General features: G+C 44.3%; 2 protein-coding genes across 19 annotated transcripts in view; one reads left to right on the top strand and one right to left on the bottom strand.

Annotated features, from left to right (window-relative positions):
- Positions 1-17,767, top strand: part of LOC116446882 — a 781,927-nt gene that overhangs the window by 480,965 nt on the left and 283,195 nt on the right. The gene's annotated exons all lie outside the window — the stretch shown is intronic.
- AGAP1 (ArfGAP with GTPase domain, ankyrin repeat and PH domain 1) overlaps positions 1-17,767 on the bottom strand; it is a 315,634-nt gene that overhangs the window by 146,068 nt on the left and 151,799 nt on the right. The window lies entirely within an intron of this gene.

Genomic DNA, 17,767 nt, shown 5'->3' with positions numbered 1-17,767 from the left:
CCAATTAATATTGACTTTCTTGCTCCCCTTTTCCATGAAGTTGGAAGGCTTATGCCATGCTTTCATGGTTGAGTTCTTCCCACTGAAATTTGCTGATCAGATCCCTGTGATCTTCTGTGAACTTCTTTTGAACTTCCAGCCTTTTTACTTGGCAGCACAAACCAGACTGCAAAATCACCCAAGTCTGAATCACCCTGTATTGTCTCTACCTGCTCTGACCAACAGTTCTGAAGATATTCCAAAATCACAGCATGGTTTGGGTTGGAAGGGATCTTGAAGATCATCTCCTTCCAACTCTCCTGTTCCATTAATAAAGTTTTTAAATCAATACCATTCCCTTCAGCTCTCACCACTTAATCCTTCACCTAAGAAATGCAATTACAGGTGCTTAATACACCTTGAATAAAACCACACAGTTTTCTGCTTGTATTCTGAACTATTAAGAAGAAGGTCTGCATTAGGTTTATTTGGAGTTATTTATCTCAAGCTGCCAAGGTAGCTGACACCTCTGGTCAAATCCCAAACTCAAGACACTGGGAAGGGCAGATACACACCCATCACCTTCCCTTTGTGTCCCAGAATTGTAACAAACCCATGAAATCCCTACAGCAAAGGGATGAGGATGCACCAAGCACCAAAACCATCTCATTTATTTCCAGGCTCCCTTCCACCACACTTCTCCCTCTTCTCTGGGGCTGTAACTCTCCCCTGTTTTGACAGGAGCACGAATCCAGCTGTGTTCTGACCTCCCTCTTCAGCAACGCGTATGGAGGAGTTCGCTGCTCCCTCTTCACCCAGCTTTGCTGCAAATAATGACTATTTCGAGTCTCTTCCCCCATACATATTCACTTTTATGTACTCCTATAACTTTTTATCTAAAGGAAGATGATTGTGCTTTCAACAAATTACAGCTTAAAAGAAAGAAACAGTAAAAAAACCCAATGCCGTTTTCCATCAACAATTTCACGCAGCTCTTTAACTTAAAAATATAAACTCCGCTTGAAACAACCCCACACTCTGCAACACTGTTCTCTCAACTGCCTTCCCATCACACCAAGAGGATTAGGGGGAAGAAAAGGAAGACTTGTCCCATTCATCAATAGAGGAGTTATTCATCCGAAGTTTATTATCTCAGGTAATTTGATCAATACACTTCACCTTTATAGTCCCGTTGTCCTTGCGAGCAAAGCATTTTGCGTTTTATAGTGAGATGGTTATTATGAAGGCTATTCGCAGGGAAATTCTCTGCAGTTAAAAGTTTTTCCAATTAACTACATTTAACATCATTTAAGCCATAAACTGGCGGTTACATTTCCCATCATTGTTGTCGGAGTGTGGCGGTGCTCAGGAGGCAGGCAGAGCACATTTGGCAAATACATCAACCAATACTTTGGAATGGGAAGCAAGGAAACCCTGCCAGCTAATAGAGAAAGACTTTTTCATTCTTTTTTTTTTTTTTTTTTTTTCCAGTGGAGAGTCAGGAATATGAAATGGAAAAAAAAAAAAAAAAGGGTGGATCAGCAGAAATCCTAGAAAAAAAAAAATCACAAAGAGCTGCCTCAGTCCTTGGGATGCTCCTCGGGATCAATCCTTCTCCTTTCACGCAATGTCACAACTCCTAGAATGGTCTGGATTGGAAAGGACCTTGAAGTTCATCTTGTTCCACTTCTGAGCCATTGGCAGGGACAGCTTCCACTAGACCAGGCTGCTCCAAGCCCCCACCAGCCCAGCCATTGTGTTCCTTCCTGCGTTTTCTCATTCCAGAAAACCGTGGTGTCTGTGTAACTGAGCTATGAATTACAGCACGTGAGGACAAATTCCCTGATGTCCTCCAGGTTAGCATCTCCAAATCCCACTCTCCTCACCCCACACCTGAGCTGCTTCCTCCTCACTTCCTAACCCTCAGCGTAAGGCACCACAAAAGACACGGGGAAAGGCTTCAAAACAGAAGCAGAACACCAAATTCTCAGAGATCAGCTGTTCTAAGGAGAGAAACCTCTAAAAACTTGCTCGAAAATAAAAAATTATTATTCCTTGAGAGATATCCTCAGAACAAACTAGTTCATTAAAGTCGTATCAGCACTTGTAATTGGCCCTTGTTGGCCAATAGAAGGAGACATTTGCAACTTTTCCCAGGAAATTATATTCTAAATCCTTCATAAGGTGGACCTTGTCCTTTTCTGAGGAAACTTGATAGCAGTCTTTAGTATTCACTGGCATAATTAGGACTGCAGTTAATTTCATTAAATTCTCTTGCTGCTAAATGAAGCAGATTATGAGACATCTTTTATTGCAAGGCATGAAATTACAGCCTGTCAGCTGCCAATGGTAGAGTAAAACTAATGAATTACAGGGTAAATAACACCAGAATTAACCAGCCAATTTAACATAGCAGAGAACAAAGTCATTTTTACTTGGAGCCACCACTGCTGGGATCCCTTTCAGCTGAAAGGGAACCAACCTCAAATCTAAACAACCAGGAAAGCCACGTTTCTTGGGCAGCAGCGTTAAAAAACCAACACAGCCAAGAAGTTGGGAGAAAATTGGTCAGATACGTACAGAAAGGCATCGCTAAAATATTTAAATTGTGGTATGTCCAAGTAGTTTGCGCTGATGTATTATCCTTTAGCCAGCCCAGGAAAAAGGGCAGAGGAGCATTAATTTGTTGCTATTATAACTGGTTTAATGGGGCCAGCTCTTCCCAGGCAGCACGAGACACAATCCCCATTAATGAGGGCCAGACACACTGTGGGTAGATAATTAAAGGAAACAGAAAGCAGGTGTAACCAGCCACTTCCATTTCCTACTCCTGTCCTTCCAAACCTCTGACACAGGACACAGGAGGTGCCTTCTCTCTGCACAGCACACCAGGCCACCCCTCCCTGCCAGGAGGGCAGGAGGAATGCTCTTTGGAGCCTGCCAGGAGGGCAGGATGGATGCCCCTCTAAGCTCTGACCAGGAGCTTCCACAAGCAAGGACTCTTCCCAACACTCTCCCGAAGCCTGTCAGGTTGTTACACACACAGAGACAAATTTTTGGGGCTAAGGAGAGAGATTTGCTCTGTGTAGGCTGGTGTCCCACTCCCCTCTTTCAAAAAATTTCTTTAATTATTTTTATTTTAGAGTTTTATTTAACCCTAGTTGTACAAGGAACAAACCCCACCTCTCTCAAACTTACATGGAAATCTTGTTATGTGGAAACAGAGGCTGAGGAAAAGAACAGCAAAGTGCTTATCCCCACTCAAACAAAGGAAGGCAGATACCTGAGTGCACGGACAGCAGAAAGAGTCCCAAAATCCTCCCGATGCCAGTGAAAGCAAACAATAAACCCAGAGAGAAATGTAAATAAAGCTTTCATCTCAGATGAATGCTCCCATTTTTCTGACACGAGGATTGTTTTTCTTACAGCAGTGTCTCTCCATCTCCAGGAACAGAGTCCAGGTACAGGAGGTATCAGCAAGGAAAAGGTGCAGTGAGAGAAAGCCCCTGTTACTAAAAGAGCTGATCATTTCCTCATTTTAGCAAACATTTCATATTGTTATCAGTCCTTCACCAACAAAAAGCATTTTAAAATTATGCTTCTGGTTGCATTTTCAACAGGTTTCTAAGAGACACCACCTCAAGTCACTTTGCCGGCCTTTTAGAGCTTTAAGTTCAACATCAACCAAGTTTGATGGAGGGGCAGGGACACCAAGGGGGTGTTCTGACAGGTTTTGTCCAGTTTCATACGTGCCTGCAAGACTGAAAATCCCTGCCTTAGAGAACAGAGTGTAGCTGGAATATTCTGCTGGAGGATGGAGCAGGAGCCTGCCTGCACTTGGTACCAGCATAGCACACTCTGTTCCTACCCCACAGAGGCAGGGTGAAAAAACTTATGCAATTTATCCTTCTAGTGGAAAGCATCTCAGCCCACAGCAGGGGGTGGAATGAGATGAGCTTTAAGGTCCCTTCCAGCCCAAACCATTCTGGGATTCTATGTTTGACTTGAAAAACCTGAGATGCTCATTGACCTTCCAAAAAACCCATTTACGTTTAAAATTCTGCATGTAAATCTACAAACCCTAGAGCAACTAAAAGCAAACAAAAGAAGAACTACACAGCAGAATTTGTGAACACCTTCCACTAGACCAAGTTGCTCCAAGCCTCAGCCACCTGTCTCCATGCTGGAGTGGGGAAAGGAGAGAACAAGAGCCAAGGGAAGCCAACCGAGCACCTGAACACTGTTGTGTTCACAAGAGAGGAACTCCTGTACCATCACTGCTGATGCCACTCCAGAGCTCCTTGGGACCAGGACAGCAGCACCGTTCAGAGAGGCTGGAGGAGAAATCACCTATGCAAAAAGAGCATTTTTGGCAAAAGAGCAAACCTTAAACCAAACCTGATTTTAGAAGTTCCAGTCCGTGCTGTGAGTTCAGAATGAGGTTTCTCACCAAACCCCTTCTCTAAGTGTGTCTGGGAGCTGATTTGCCCTGAAGTCATCTCCAGCCCATGCAGGTCTTCCACGCTCCATGTAGAGAGATGTTGCCTCTCCTAATTTCCTCTTTCTTTACTCTCCGTGGCTTCAATTTCCATCGCATTTCAGGCAAACATTTTAAGACCCCCAGACCTACTCTGGACCAACACTGATACCTTGCCTCCAGCAGTGGGAAGCTCAGAAATCTGACAGCATTCATGCATCAGCTCCAGTGGTGTTCCTGAGCTCTATAGACCCAGAGCTCCAGGCACTGACAAGGAGCTCCAGAGGCACCCAAGAGTTGCTTCCAGCCAGGAATCAATCATGGTGCTTCCTGCTTGGAGACAGCAGCACCTCCAGAACCAACACCTCTGGGGACTGCTGGGCCATTTTCTGAGAGGTTGTCAAGATTCCTGATGTTATTATCACCTGGTTTTCATTCTCACTTTCCATCTCCTTCAGAGTCTTTGCTCAGTATTTGCCCTCCTTCCTCTTACCTACTTAAAACAGATTTTGTTTCTCACCTGTCTTATTGTAGCAGCACAACTCTGCATCAGAGCTCTGCCCCTCCAGTTCTCTTTTCCATCACACTGGCAATTCTTTCCCCTCTTCTCTTACCTTCAAAGCCCCTTGCTTTTGTCTGCCTTCACCTACTGCAGAAACAGGGAGCTTGGATTCCTTGTGCTGCATAAACACACAAGAAACCTCCTGCATCAAAACACCACACCAACATTAACAAGTGTCACTTAATTGGAACTAAGTGTGACTTAATCTGTATGGGAACTACTTAGAGCAATCACCATTCTGCAAGATTAAAGCACCAACAACACTGATCATGCACCTGCTATTTCTCAGCTACAAACACGGTATTGCCTCGAACTCCCAACTCGCAGCAACGTTTGCTGTGCAAAGGGCAAATTGAGAAAACGTTCCCAAGTAGCTCCTTGCCTTGCATGAGCTTAAACGAACACAAAATGCCAATTCTCAGAATGCTGGGCACACTTCAGCACTCTCTCCACAGCAGGAAGGGGTTGTGCAGCCCACCTGCCTGACACAGCTCTGCAAACCTGAAAATCTGTTATTGTTCAGGAGATGTAGCTCACACAAAAAGTCAATATACACATGTAATTCCAGATTTGCAGAATCAGACTCGGGTATTACTTAACGTGAAGCACACCAGCCATACGTATCCCTGTGCTTACTCAGTTTGCATCCTAAACAAGAGTTTTCACCCAGTTTGCTCAGAGCTCAGCTCTTAGTCAAGGACTTCCAGTGCATCTCTCCCCCCATTGAAAAAGTTGCTTTGTTTTTAATTTGGCCATGAAACAGCCTGTACAATTCTGATTCCTAAAGTGATGATACCTGCCACCTTAAACAATCCCTGCTCTTCAATTCTCCTCCGTAGCAATGCATTGCTCACTTCAGACACCAGAATTCCTAAGCAATTCAACCACTTAGGTAATTTCAATTGATTTTTCTTTCCAATACCTCCTGCACTTGAAGATTTCTTAATTCCCCCCCGAAATATTCACAGAGAAGAGAGCATTAGATGTTAATCTAGCTCCTTGATTTGTAGCAGTTCTGCAGTTCTCTACCCAACCATTTAAACACTGTCATTCATAATAGGGTGATATACTGTACTATAAACCCTTTCGCAAATGGTACGTCTTGGTATTTTTCTTTTGTGACAAAGACTCAGATTAGTTATAAAGGGGAAAGAAATGGACTCAGTGCTCAGACCTTCCTACAGAATCTCACTGCTCAACAGCCTCCCCCCTTTTTTAAGAGGAAATCCAGCCCCTCTTCTTCAAAGAAAGCCAAAATCACTAAGCTCTTATTTTTCCTGAGAGAGAACATTCTGTGGTCTGACAGCCCCCAGAGCCCAGCAGCTTTCTCCTACAGTATTAATCCTGAAATCACAGAATCCCAGAGTGGTCTGGATTAGAAGGGAACTTAAAGCTCATCCAGTCCCACCCCCTGCCATGGGCAGGGACATCTTCCACTAGCCCAGGTTGCTCCAAGCCCTGTCCAACCTGGCCTTGGACACTTCCAGAGATCCAGGGGCAGCCATGACGTGTTGGAGGCCTCATGTCAGATCCTGGCATTGATTCCAGGCACAGGAGCCTGTCCCTGGGGGTCGCTGGAGAAGTGTCTTGGTGAGGTACCAGAAGCACATAAAAGCGAAAGGCCATCCAAATTTGGGTTAAAGCAGCAGAAGTTGGAGTGGGTGGGTTTTAGTCCCATTCCAGTTCATTCTCCCACACTGCCCTTGTTTTTTCTGGTTCTTTCACACAAGGATGAAGGTACACGTTTCAAGCAGACACGTGGCACTGTCCCCAGAGCTGAACAAAGCTCAGTCCCCTTCCAGCCAGCTCAGACCACGCTCTGGCTTTAGGGCTTGTTTACACCCCCACAGACCAGATCCAATCCACACGGCAGTTTTTAGCCAAACACATTTGGATAAACTCTCAATTAAGACAGAGCGGGGCTGTATCAAAATACTTTACATCTGTTACGTTTGCTTCATGCACTTAGTTGGAAATTCTATCAAAAAAGCAATTGAGTTCTCCTGGCAGGTTTTAGTCTGTATAAACCACTCTGTCTGCTCCTCACTGGAATAGTTTCTGCTCAGGAAAACTAAACCCCCAACTGTGTGTTCACATTGCTTTTGTCTTCTCCCTAGGAGCAGTTACAAAGTTCATTTCAAGCTTTACAGCTTTAGGACATCTGTAAGTGAAATGCATCCGGGTCATCTGATCATGACACTCATCACAACGTGAAGGATCCTTTACAATAAACAAAACGCTCAGTTATACGATTTTTCTCCCTGTTTTAACTCATACAAAAGAAACTGAGATTTCATTTGTAAGAATTGCACTTTAATTATAGAATACTCGAGTGGTTTGGGTTGGAAAGGACCTTAAAGACCATACAATTCCACCTTCCTGCCATGGGCAGGGACACCTTCCACTAGCCCAGGTTGCTCCAAGCCCCGTCCAACCTGGCCTTGGAACACTTCCAGGGATGGGGCAGCCACAGCTTCTCTGGGCAACCTGTGCCTATTATTCCCTTTAAATTCAAAATATTTAAGTACCAACATCTGGCCTGGCTGCTAAGACTGCTCTAAAGATGTGCTGATAATTACTGCAGTCACAGGATTTTTGGAATAAAAGCAGGATTAGAGAAAACAGTATTTAAACCAAAGAGTAAGGACTTCCATAGCACATATTTCAAATATCCAAACCAGTTATAGTCAGAGCACCAATGCTTCAAACACCCCCTGTTTCCCCCCCCCAAAGCAATATTCCTTTTTCATGCCATTTATTGTTTTTACTTTGCCATTGTTAGCTATATTCTGGGAAAATACCTCCTCACATGTTATACACTGAAGCGCCAAGGCTTTAAAATAAAACAACAAAACACAAACCCACACAAAATAAGACAGGAAACAAGGGATGCTGGGCCAACACCCCCGATCCAGATTCACACACAATTACCACACAATTAAATGGGAGCAAAAGAACGATGAAAACATTCAGAATGCCCAAAGTTTGCTTTGTTCAAAATATTAGGCTAAAGGGCTTTAACTGCGTGCTGTTCAGTTTACTCTTTTGATTGCTTTGCCACTATGTAAATCAATTTGTTAATGTTCCTTACAAAATGCATGAGCCAGTTATACTGACAAACACACAAAGCTCATTCGTAATTAGCAGTTAATTAGTACGAAGGAACAGATGCTGTTAGAGTTTCAGCAGGCGAACAGGTTCTGTAAACAATGCTTATAAATCTAAATGAATTTATTAACCACAATGCAACTGTCAACGTTTTGCTGGCAACCACACAAATATGGTGGAATCCCCAAAACATCTTTACAACATATTAATAATCATTGTGTCAACCCAAGTCTACCAGGCAGCCTCACTTGCTAACTGTCACAAGCTTCCTACTTAATCTTCTTATGTCACTTCTCCAGACTAATCCCTCATGCCCTGGGAGAAGAGCTGCAGCCACCAAAGCTGGCCCAGATGCGCATGGATTCACCTCCGACACACGGCGGCTCCTCGGAACAAAGGCATTTTCCCACTGCTTCCCTGAGCAAGCGTCCCCATCATGCTGGATGCAACCTGGCCCAGTAGATGATGTCCCTGTTCATCTGGGGATTTGGTCTAGATGATCCCTTAAAGGTCCTTTCTAACCCAAATCATTCTGATTCCAGATCTCGTCTACTGAAAAGAAGTAAAGGCCAATTCTGCCTGCTCTGCTGGCTGATTTGGAGGTGTCCCCCCAAGCCAAGCCAGCGCTGAGCTGCTGCCGACACAAGGGATTGCAGGGAGTTCTGTGAGCTCAGAAGGGGTTTAGGTTGGATCTCAGGGAAAGGTTGTTCCCCCAGAGGCTGCTGGGCACTGCCCAGGCTCCCCAGGGAATGGGCACGGCCCCGAGGCTGCCAGAGCTCCAGGAGCGTTTGGGCAGCGCTGCCAGGGATGCCCAGGGTGGGGTTCTTGGGGTGTCTGTGCAGGGCCAGGGGTTGGACTTTGATCCTTGTGGGTCCCTCCCAGCTCAGGATATTCTGATTCTGTGGCTATAAACTCATGCACTCAGCCACTGACCGATGCCATCGTTTTGTGGGGGTGTTTTGATTACCTGGACAGATGAAGGTGGCTCAGATAAAGAGACTGCATCTTGTAAAGCATTTTCTAGATGCAACTATTGAAGCATCACCTCGAGTCAGAGGCTTTTGGCCAGGGGCCAGCTCGGAGCCTTAGGGCAACAGTGAAGATCCCACAGTGCCCTCGCTGCTGTCACTCTCTGCATGTCACACTGACATGCCACCCTGATATATAACACCATTCCAGCACTGGAAAATTCTAATAAATTTTTTAAAGTCGTATTATGGCTTGCTTTATTGATGTTCCCTTTTACACCTCCACTGCTTTTGCTCATTGCCTCCTCCTCTCCACCAAAGCACTCTGACAGCTCTTCCCCACGTTCTGTCCTGCGGATACTCCAGCATTTGCAATATCCAGCACACAGAACATGATGAGAACATCCCAAATGTATTAAATCCTCCATAGTCTCACCACAGGGACTGCTTAACTTGCTTCCTGTAGGCTCCAGCCCTACTCACTCCATTGTTACTGGACCCAAAATCCTGGAAGTTGGGGGAGCCCGTTCTCAGCACCAGCCACAAGAGGAGGATGTTCATGTTAGAGCCTCAGGTAAATACAAATGCTCTGTGCCTTCTCTTACCAACACTGGAAAACAGATCCTTGACTGGTTTATCCTAAAGAGCAGCACCTGGCTCCTTTTATACAATAGGCATTTCTTCCCCCACTTTTTAAAAAAAATTGGTATTTTAGATAAGAAAAGCTCTTTCCCTATTATTTCTGCAGAGGCTAATAATCTCCCGGCGCTCTGCTCCTCCCTGCTTCCATTCTCTTTGCACAGTCTCTCCAAGGATGCTTAACCTGATCAACACTCTATTCCAAACAAAAGCTGGAATGTCTCCTCTTGAATCTTCTCCTTTTGAATCTTAAGGATGAGCAAGAGCTACAATCGCACCTGATGTGTCAGCTAGGAAATCATCAGCTGCTACTCTAACCCACAAGTTTGTCCCTGTCTCTTTCAAGAAACATCAAGAGAACTACATTTGGATGGGATTTAAAATAAATGAATCAATAAATAAGGAAGATGGAGTTGAACACTTCTTACTGGCAGTCATAAGCAATCTACGACCTCTTATGGCATTAACACATAAAACATTTAGGAAACACATTTATAAAACATTCAGGAAACATAAAATTTCCCTATGTTTTTAAAGCTGGTGATCCTGCTACTTTCCATCATTGCCCTACAAAGCACTGGTCTCCTTTGCTCACTCTGAAGGCTGGGCCACACAAATAAATGGAACATTATATTTGAAATTGTGTGCCCCCTGCCCAAATCAACACTAATAAACAATTAAATACACCCTTAGTTCCAGGTCACAGCCATGGGAAGTCAAAAAAAGAGATGGAAAGTCAATTTCTCTGAAAAGTGTATTGATAATATTTCATTTATGGATCCTTAAGTGCACCTGTGGAACAGCTGTAGGGAGCTCACCTTGGTCTAAGAATGCTTGGCACTATCACTGTATGACAGGCCTGGGTATTCAAAGTATTTAGAGGTGCAATAACATTTTATAAGATGTGAAACAGAAAATTCATATTTTAGGGACTACGAAAAATTAGGAGACTAATTAAAAGAAACATATTAGAAATTTAATCTTTATAATCCAAAGACCCAAATTCCAGCTTCTTCCTGCAACCCTCAGACATCCCAGGAAGGGAAACCAGCAGACTCCAGAAAGCAGGAGGAAGCAGATGGGAGGACCCAGTGGGACAAACTGATGGATGCATGAGGAAAAAGAGGAATTGTCTCAATCAGAGAGGCTGAGGCTCGTGCCCAGGTCTGCAGGCTGTGGCCAAGAGGCAGAAGAGGCCGTGCTCTTGGAGTAGAAGCCTGATCCTTGGGCAAGGGAAGGGTTTAACACCCAGAGCTCCCAGCTCTAGATGTCCAAGACAGCTTTTCAATGCTACTTTATTTCAAATTCTAAGGACTACAGCTTTTCTTAGGATGGCATCTGAAACTCATCAAGTGGAAAAACCCACAAACCAGGCTTCCACAGTCAAATTAAACATTATTCCAGGCAGGTACATGGAGCTGAAGCCATTCTTCTGATGTAAGGGCACATTTGATCTAATTGGAAAAAATATTTCAAGTGCACTGGGAATAGTCACTGTTAACTGAATGCAACAACGAAAAAGGAAAAAAGAGCATGCAGACCCCAGGGAATTACCAAATCAATTAACAACTAATTCAGGAACTAATTTCTGTATTGCCTCTTAGCACAAAACTGTATCTTTAATTTCTCCTGCAATAAGCATCACCATGATAGTCCTAACACACTCTGACGCTTTAAATGAGTTTACAAGTATCTCTTTTTGATTGGCTATATAACATTATTTCTTCACAGTTCAATGCAACCATAGCCAAGTGCTCTGAAATATTTAATTATACTGGTAGCGACCAGTTAACAATTTACAGAACCACAGCGAGCACAAAACATTTTATAACTGGTAATCAGCTAATTAAAAAAAACCCCAGCAAAATGTGTATGTTCTGATTATAAACAATTGCAGAAGAATTACACAGAAGATTTCAGCACTAAGAGTATTTGGCTCCACACCATACCCTGGTGTTTGTACAAGCTGATCTGGAGACTGATTACTGTGATTAGACAGACGTGTGACAGAGGAAATTACACCTCACGCTGGAGATAAATAAATCAAACCATGTCATCTGCCAGTTCCTTGTAAATCACGTCAGTCCTGACTTTGGGAAAGCTGCTCCTTGGAGACACCCAGCGCTGCCTTGCAAACAGCAGTCTACAAACCTACCTGAGCATCCATAAGGAAAAATACAAAGCAGAGGGAGTTTTGGTCAATGCTCCTTCCAGGACCTGAGGGGAGCCTAAGAGGAAGATGGAGAGAGACTTTTCACAAGAGCCTGGAGTGTCAGGACAAGGGGATATGGCTTCAAAGAGGGCAGGGTTGGATGGGATATGGAGAAGAATTTCCTCCCTGTGAGGGTGGGGAGGCCCTGGCACAGGGTGCCCAGAGAAGCTTCCCCATCCCTGCAAGTGTCCACAGCCAGGCTGGACACTGGGGCTTGGAGCAGCCTGGTCCAGTGGAAGGTGTCCCTGCCCATGGCAGGGGATGGAACAAGATGAACTTTAAGGTCCTTCCCAACTCAAACCACTCTGGGATTCTCTGTTTAGGAGCAGAAGCAGCAGCACAGCGGGCTGGGTCTGTGTGTTGGTGAAACAGGGGCTTCAGTGCAGAAACACACAGCTGTAAGGAAGGGAAGTAAATCCCGGGTTCTGTGCACCCTCCACATGTTTGCTGCCATCCTTCTGAACTGCTTTTGGCCCCTACCTGCATTAGCCACTTTCATTTCAAAACACAACCTGATGCTGAACTCAGACAGAAGAGAGAAGCCATCAGATAAGCCCAGGCACTCCTTGCTGTAGCATCATCTGTCTGTCGTGCTCCTCTAGATCGTTTTTTTCACCCTGTCAAGTCCGATGAATTAAGCAGCAAGAGCTGCTAAGATCGTTGCTTATTTGTTCTCTCTTCTGGTAGACTCCAAGTAAACATCTGCAGCCAGGAAAGCTGCTGCAAAGAGCATTTACTGTTTGTGAGGACGGCGAGTCTCGGATGTGACACTTGCCCGGAGCACTGCAGTGCTCTTGTGGGAGTGAGGATGACTAAGGACATCACTTTGACTGACCAGACATGGCAGATGATCCCTTTTCAAAACCTACTGCCACGACAGTGCCGTGCCTGCTGAAATGCTCCAGCAGCTGGACAGACAGCTATGGGTATTTTAAGGGAAAACACACTGCAAGCAGGATGATCTCACAGCTTCAATGGAAGCACCAAGGTAACAGCACTGTGTGTTATTCCATGCAAGAGCTGTAATTGTGTAACTGGTGCTTAAACATCCCAACTAGGGCTAAAAATGAACAAAACCAAGTTTAGGGAGTAGGAAATCTCTAGTGAAACAGAGGCAAGACTGACCTACACCTGTGGGGAGCTGAGGAAAAGTGACAGGTTTTTTAATGTTAGACATTTGATGAGAGCCTCTTCAAAGTTACCTCTGCTGAGTTTAATGATTTTTTATAAAATTCAGATGTACGTTGGGAAGTGGCAGTTTTGTTTATGCCCATCTTAAGGAAAAACCACAAGTTGTGCATCCAGGAACCAAACTCTTCTTCATGAACAGCAGATCAGTGATGCCACCCCATTGCCTTGACATAAAAAATATTTGCCATTTTTACGTCAGACTAAAGGGAAAAGAAAAAAGACAAAATACCTAATTTCATTAAGATTACTTTAATGTACTTAAATGTGCCAAGCTGGCAGGCAAAGAAGGTCATTTGAAATATCACCTAAAAGTAAAGCCTGAATAAGATATTCCACTTTCTCCATTAATCCAGCCATTTGCAAACTGTGGGAAGGGAATGGATTCTGAAGTTCACCTTTGCAAGTCATGGATGGCAAATTTTTCACTGTGTCATCAATACAGCATTAACCATTAGAACATTTATTTCCAATCCAGGCTTCAAGTTTGTCATCCCTGAGTGATGCAGGAATTTGGGCGGCAGGAGAGGTGCAGCACCTCCCAGGGTAAGCCAAGGGTGGAGACAACCTACCAAACATCAGTTTTGGCCAGTTTTTGGTAAAAGAACAGTCAAGGTTATATAGCTGGAGTCTATAATGATGTGAGCATCTGTGATTAAGTGCAAAGGGCAAAGAGAAGAAGGGCTGGGAGCAGAAAGTCAAGGCCAGCCCTTACGTATTTATTTACACTCCAGGGTGGGGGGGATGGGGGCAGGACAGAGGAAAAAAAATAATAAAAATTAAAAAAAAAAAAAAAAGAAAGAGCACACAGCTGCCATCCCAAAAACAGACCTCCCATCTGCCACCCACGATTTGCATGTCACCTTCTCCAGGCTCATTTGTACTTCATTAACTGCCATTGACTTAACAAGATTTATGCAAATGACACCATAGGAGCTCGCTAACTCCCACTGCAATCAAGTGATTATGTATGTACAATTCTCCACAGCAATGAAAAATTAATACATGACAAGCCCCCTCACCGCTGAGCTGAGCTTCTTGCTTTTATTTTTCTTGTTGTGTGCAGTTTTTTTTTCAAATTTGAATATGCCCTACTGATAAAGATTTCCCAAACCCACGAAAACCGAAGTAATTTTCCCCAAACGCTACGAAACCTCCCATCCTAGAAAGCCAAGTCCCCAAAACTGTACAGCCCAACGTGTGCTTCAAAATATTCACTCAGGCTTACCAGGAACAAGTCTTCTTCTCCAGAATAAATGGGTTTGAAGGGAGGATTCTCCAATCAGAGCAAGCCACTCGCTGTATTATTAGCAGTGCTACAGAAAATAGCTTAAATATTCTTAGTTTAAGCACCTCTTTCTCAGAAGTCCAGAACTTTCTATGGATTTTAACTTGGAGGCAATATTGTTCAAGACTTTTTCTGACTCCATTTGACTTGCACAAGACATTTAAATAGCACACAAGTGAAATTTTGTATCCTTTTTTAAAAATTCTGCCATTCCCAGTTCTCAGCAGTTGCTCAAAGTCCGGTATTTAAGGCATGCTGATATGGCTGTGCATGCACAAGGTATTGGTACCTCCCCAGGAAATGGGCCTTCCCAAAATTTCACTCACCTTAAGAGTATTTTGGCAGGAGTGAACAGCCACCCTTTAAAAACAAGCCTGCTTTTCATTGCCTGCATTTGGGGTTTCTGCTGGGAGCAGGAAGGGTCGTCAGGACAGCTTTATATGGCTTAGCCCAATAAAATCACATTCAGCACTGCAGTGAAAAATCAGCTTTAGCATGTAGAAAGGACACAGAGAATATGAACATTAACTCTTTTTGACCAGGCTGCTCTGAGTTAAGGATAAAGCCCTGAAGGAATGAGGTGTTTCCTTGGAAGGAAAGAGGCTACTCATAATTTCACCTCTTCCATGGAATCCTGGAATGGTTTGGGTTGGAAGGGACCTTATATTCCATCTCATTCCAGCATCCTGCCATGGGCAGGGACACCTTCCCCAAGACCAGGTTGCTCAGGGCTCCATCCAAACTCTCCCAAACTCCCAGGGATTTCCTTTAAACTCACAGGGATTCAGAGACCAAGAACAGGAATGCAGGAGCAGGTTGCAACTCTTGGCTTCTTTTGATCAAAACCCACTGGCAAGCTGCGCAGGTCCGTTCCTGGATCCAGAATGATCAGCAACTCTTTCATAGTGCTGGGAGAGATTCCATTTTTCCTCAAAACCACAACATTTCCAGCCTCCAAAGAACTTGTTTTGGCTGGAGGTTTTATCATTTGTTTGTGGGGTGTTGTTGGGTTTGGTTTTGTTGTTTGTTTGGGGTTTTTTATGGTGGAGCTCTTGTTGTTACTGTTGTTGTTTAGCTTTACTCTCCCACAGCAATCCTGGGAATGCTCCAGCCTGAAACCAGATTTCTCTTTCTATCCCTAAGTATCCCAAGCAATAAGAGACAAAACAAGAAGAAACAGGCTCAAGTTGCACCAGGGAAGGTTCAGGTTGGGTATCAGGAAAAATTTCTTCACTGAAAAGGTGGTCAGTCCCTGGCACAGCTGCCCAGGGCAGTGGTGGAGTCCCCATCCGTGGAGGGATTTAAAATCCATGAGGATGTGGCACCTGGGGACATGGGTTAGTGGTGGCCTTGACAGTGCTTGTTTAAACACTGGACTTGGTGATCTCAGAGGGCTTTTCCAACCTGACTCTCTGATTCCGTTTGCCACAGAAAACACCGTGATGGAAGAGGCTTCTCATCTTAAGAAGAACAGCAGCAGCAAGACTTTTAGGTTGAGAAGTTCCCTTTCACATCCCTCTGTCTTACTCCCAATTAAGGTATGAAATAAGACATCAACTTTCCTAGCAGGAATTTCTGCTGCCTCAGAGACAGGTCCAAGGCACCTGTCGAGCCCCCTGAGAATGTGGCTGTATCAACAACTGATCCTGGAGCCACCTCTACTGACCAGACCTCCAAAATCCCTCCTCTTGACATCTCAGTGTGATGTGAAATCCCACTGGGAGCAGCCACCCTACAGCACTGCACACCTCCCAACCTCCCATCCCCAAACCCCAATGAACAGGATGGATCTGCTGAGGACACACATCAAGGATTTGTAGGTAATGGCTTGTACGTGACAAAATGAAATTACCATAATTGGGACTAGTAACAAGAAGGACACGTTCCCAAAAGATTGCTCACATTTGGTACACGAGCAGGGTTGCAAGGAGAATTTTTCCACACAGAAATTCCAGCTATTGTAGGGGATATTTTGTTACAACACGTTGTGGCACAATCACACTTACGATATTTATCTTACAATACTCTCCCTACGAGTGCATTTTTAATCAAATTAATTCCGTACCACAGCATTTTAGGAAAGAACAGTACGTATGCCTGGAATAAATATTGGCACATCCACTCCTCAGTTTTACATTCTCAGCTGCACTTTTGTTTAATTAGCATTACCCAGAAGGATTGCAGCCGGTCTAACCCATCCTGTACCATACAAAAGCTGGAGGAAAATAAAATTGTAGCTTGCTTCAAATGCCTGGAATCTCCTCCCCTGAATGCAGAGCCAAATACTGAGCTCCTGTGCTTTCAAACTGCTCTTCTGGATTGCAGTGTGCTTGATTAAAATTTGCCTACTAGAGATTCACACACGACAGCATTTTTGCTGCCTGATGGTCCCAAAAGGTCTTTTAGAATGACTTTAAGAAGAAAAATCACAGCTGATAGTTAAGGGTACAAAATCACCTCCTCCTCACATCCAGAAATAGAGGAAAAACACAAAACACCCCAAAATATGTAAACCCAGCTCCACATGGGACATCCAGGGCTACCTGGCAAGGTAAGGCATGGACTGAGGGAAGATTAGGAGAGGCAAGTAAGCCTCTGGAGGGCAGGAAAGGCACCAAAACAACTGGAGAGAAACGTGTGGGAAGAAAATAAGTGGAAAAGAACGGGAGCTTATCTCTAGCAAGGCGACTCACACATGAGTAAACACTTGCAAACACTAGCACAGAAACCGTGTGAGAAGCATTCCATGGGAACGTGGAGATGTCAACCACATGGAGTCAGTGCCATTTCATTTGAGAAAGTCAATCACCTCATTCCCCAAATACTTCCCATCCAACACTGGCACTTGCTCTTGCCTTGCAGAGGAGTGTTCCCAGCTACAATTTAGCATCGAGTTTCCAGGCTAATGAAAGCGCATCTAGGCTAGTAAAACAGACCAAAACAAATCCTCGGCTTCAAGTCCTGTTGTGTAATGAGAAAGTTTAATTAAGGCCACACATTACAGCTGTAAACGTTCTCTTATATAATAAGGTCTAAATGAAACTGAACCTAATCAAAGTTACAATTCCTTCATTAGCAAATTACAAACAAGAGCGCGCAGCTGACACACCGGCCATGATTATCACAACTAATTGCCTCGTTGTTACGGAGCAGCCTGAAACTGTGTTCAGATGTCCGTCTGTGGTAGCAAATTAGGGCCACATCAGGCTATTCCTGCGATCACAAGGGGCTCTTGTCGAGCGATCTGATTTACCCTGCGCCTGGCAGCACTCGGCCCAATCAAAGCCCCCTCTACAAAGGCAGCTTTGAAGCCAGCACAGCCTAGAAACCCGCTCCATATGCAGGC

This window comes from Corvus moneduloides, chromosome 7 (assembly GCF_009650955.1).
Source record: "Corvus moneduloides isolate bCorMon1 chromosome 7, bCorMon1.pri, whole genome shotgun sequence".
In the NCBI taxonomy this organism is placed as follows: Eukaryota; Metazoa; Chordata; class Aves; order Passeriformes; family Corvidae; genus Corvus; species Corvus moneduloides.
Note: the sequence above shows the minus strand (reverse complement) of the source record. Positions and strands in the feature narration are given on the sequence as shown.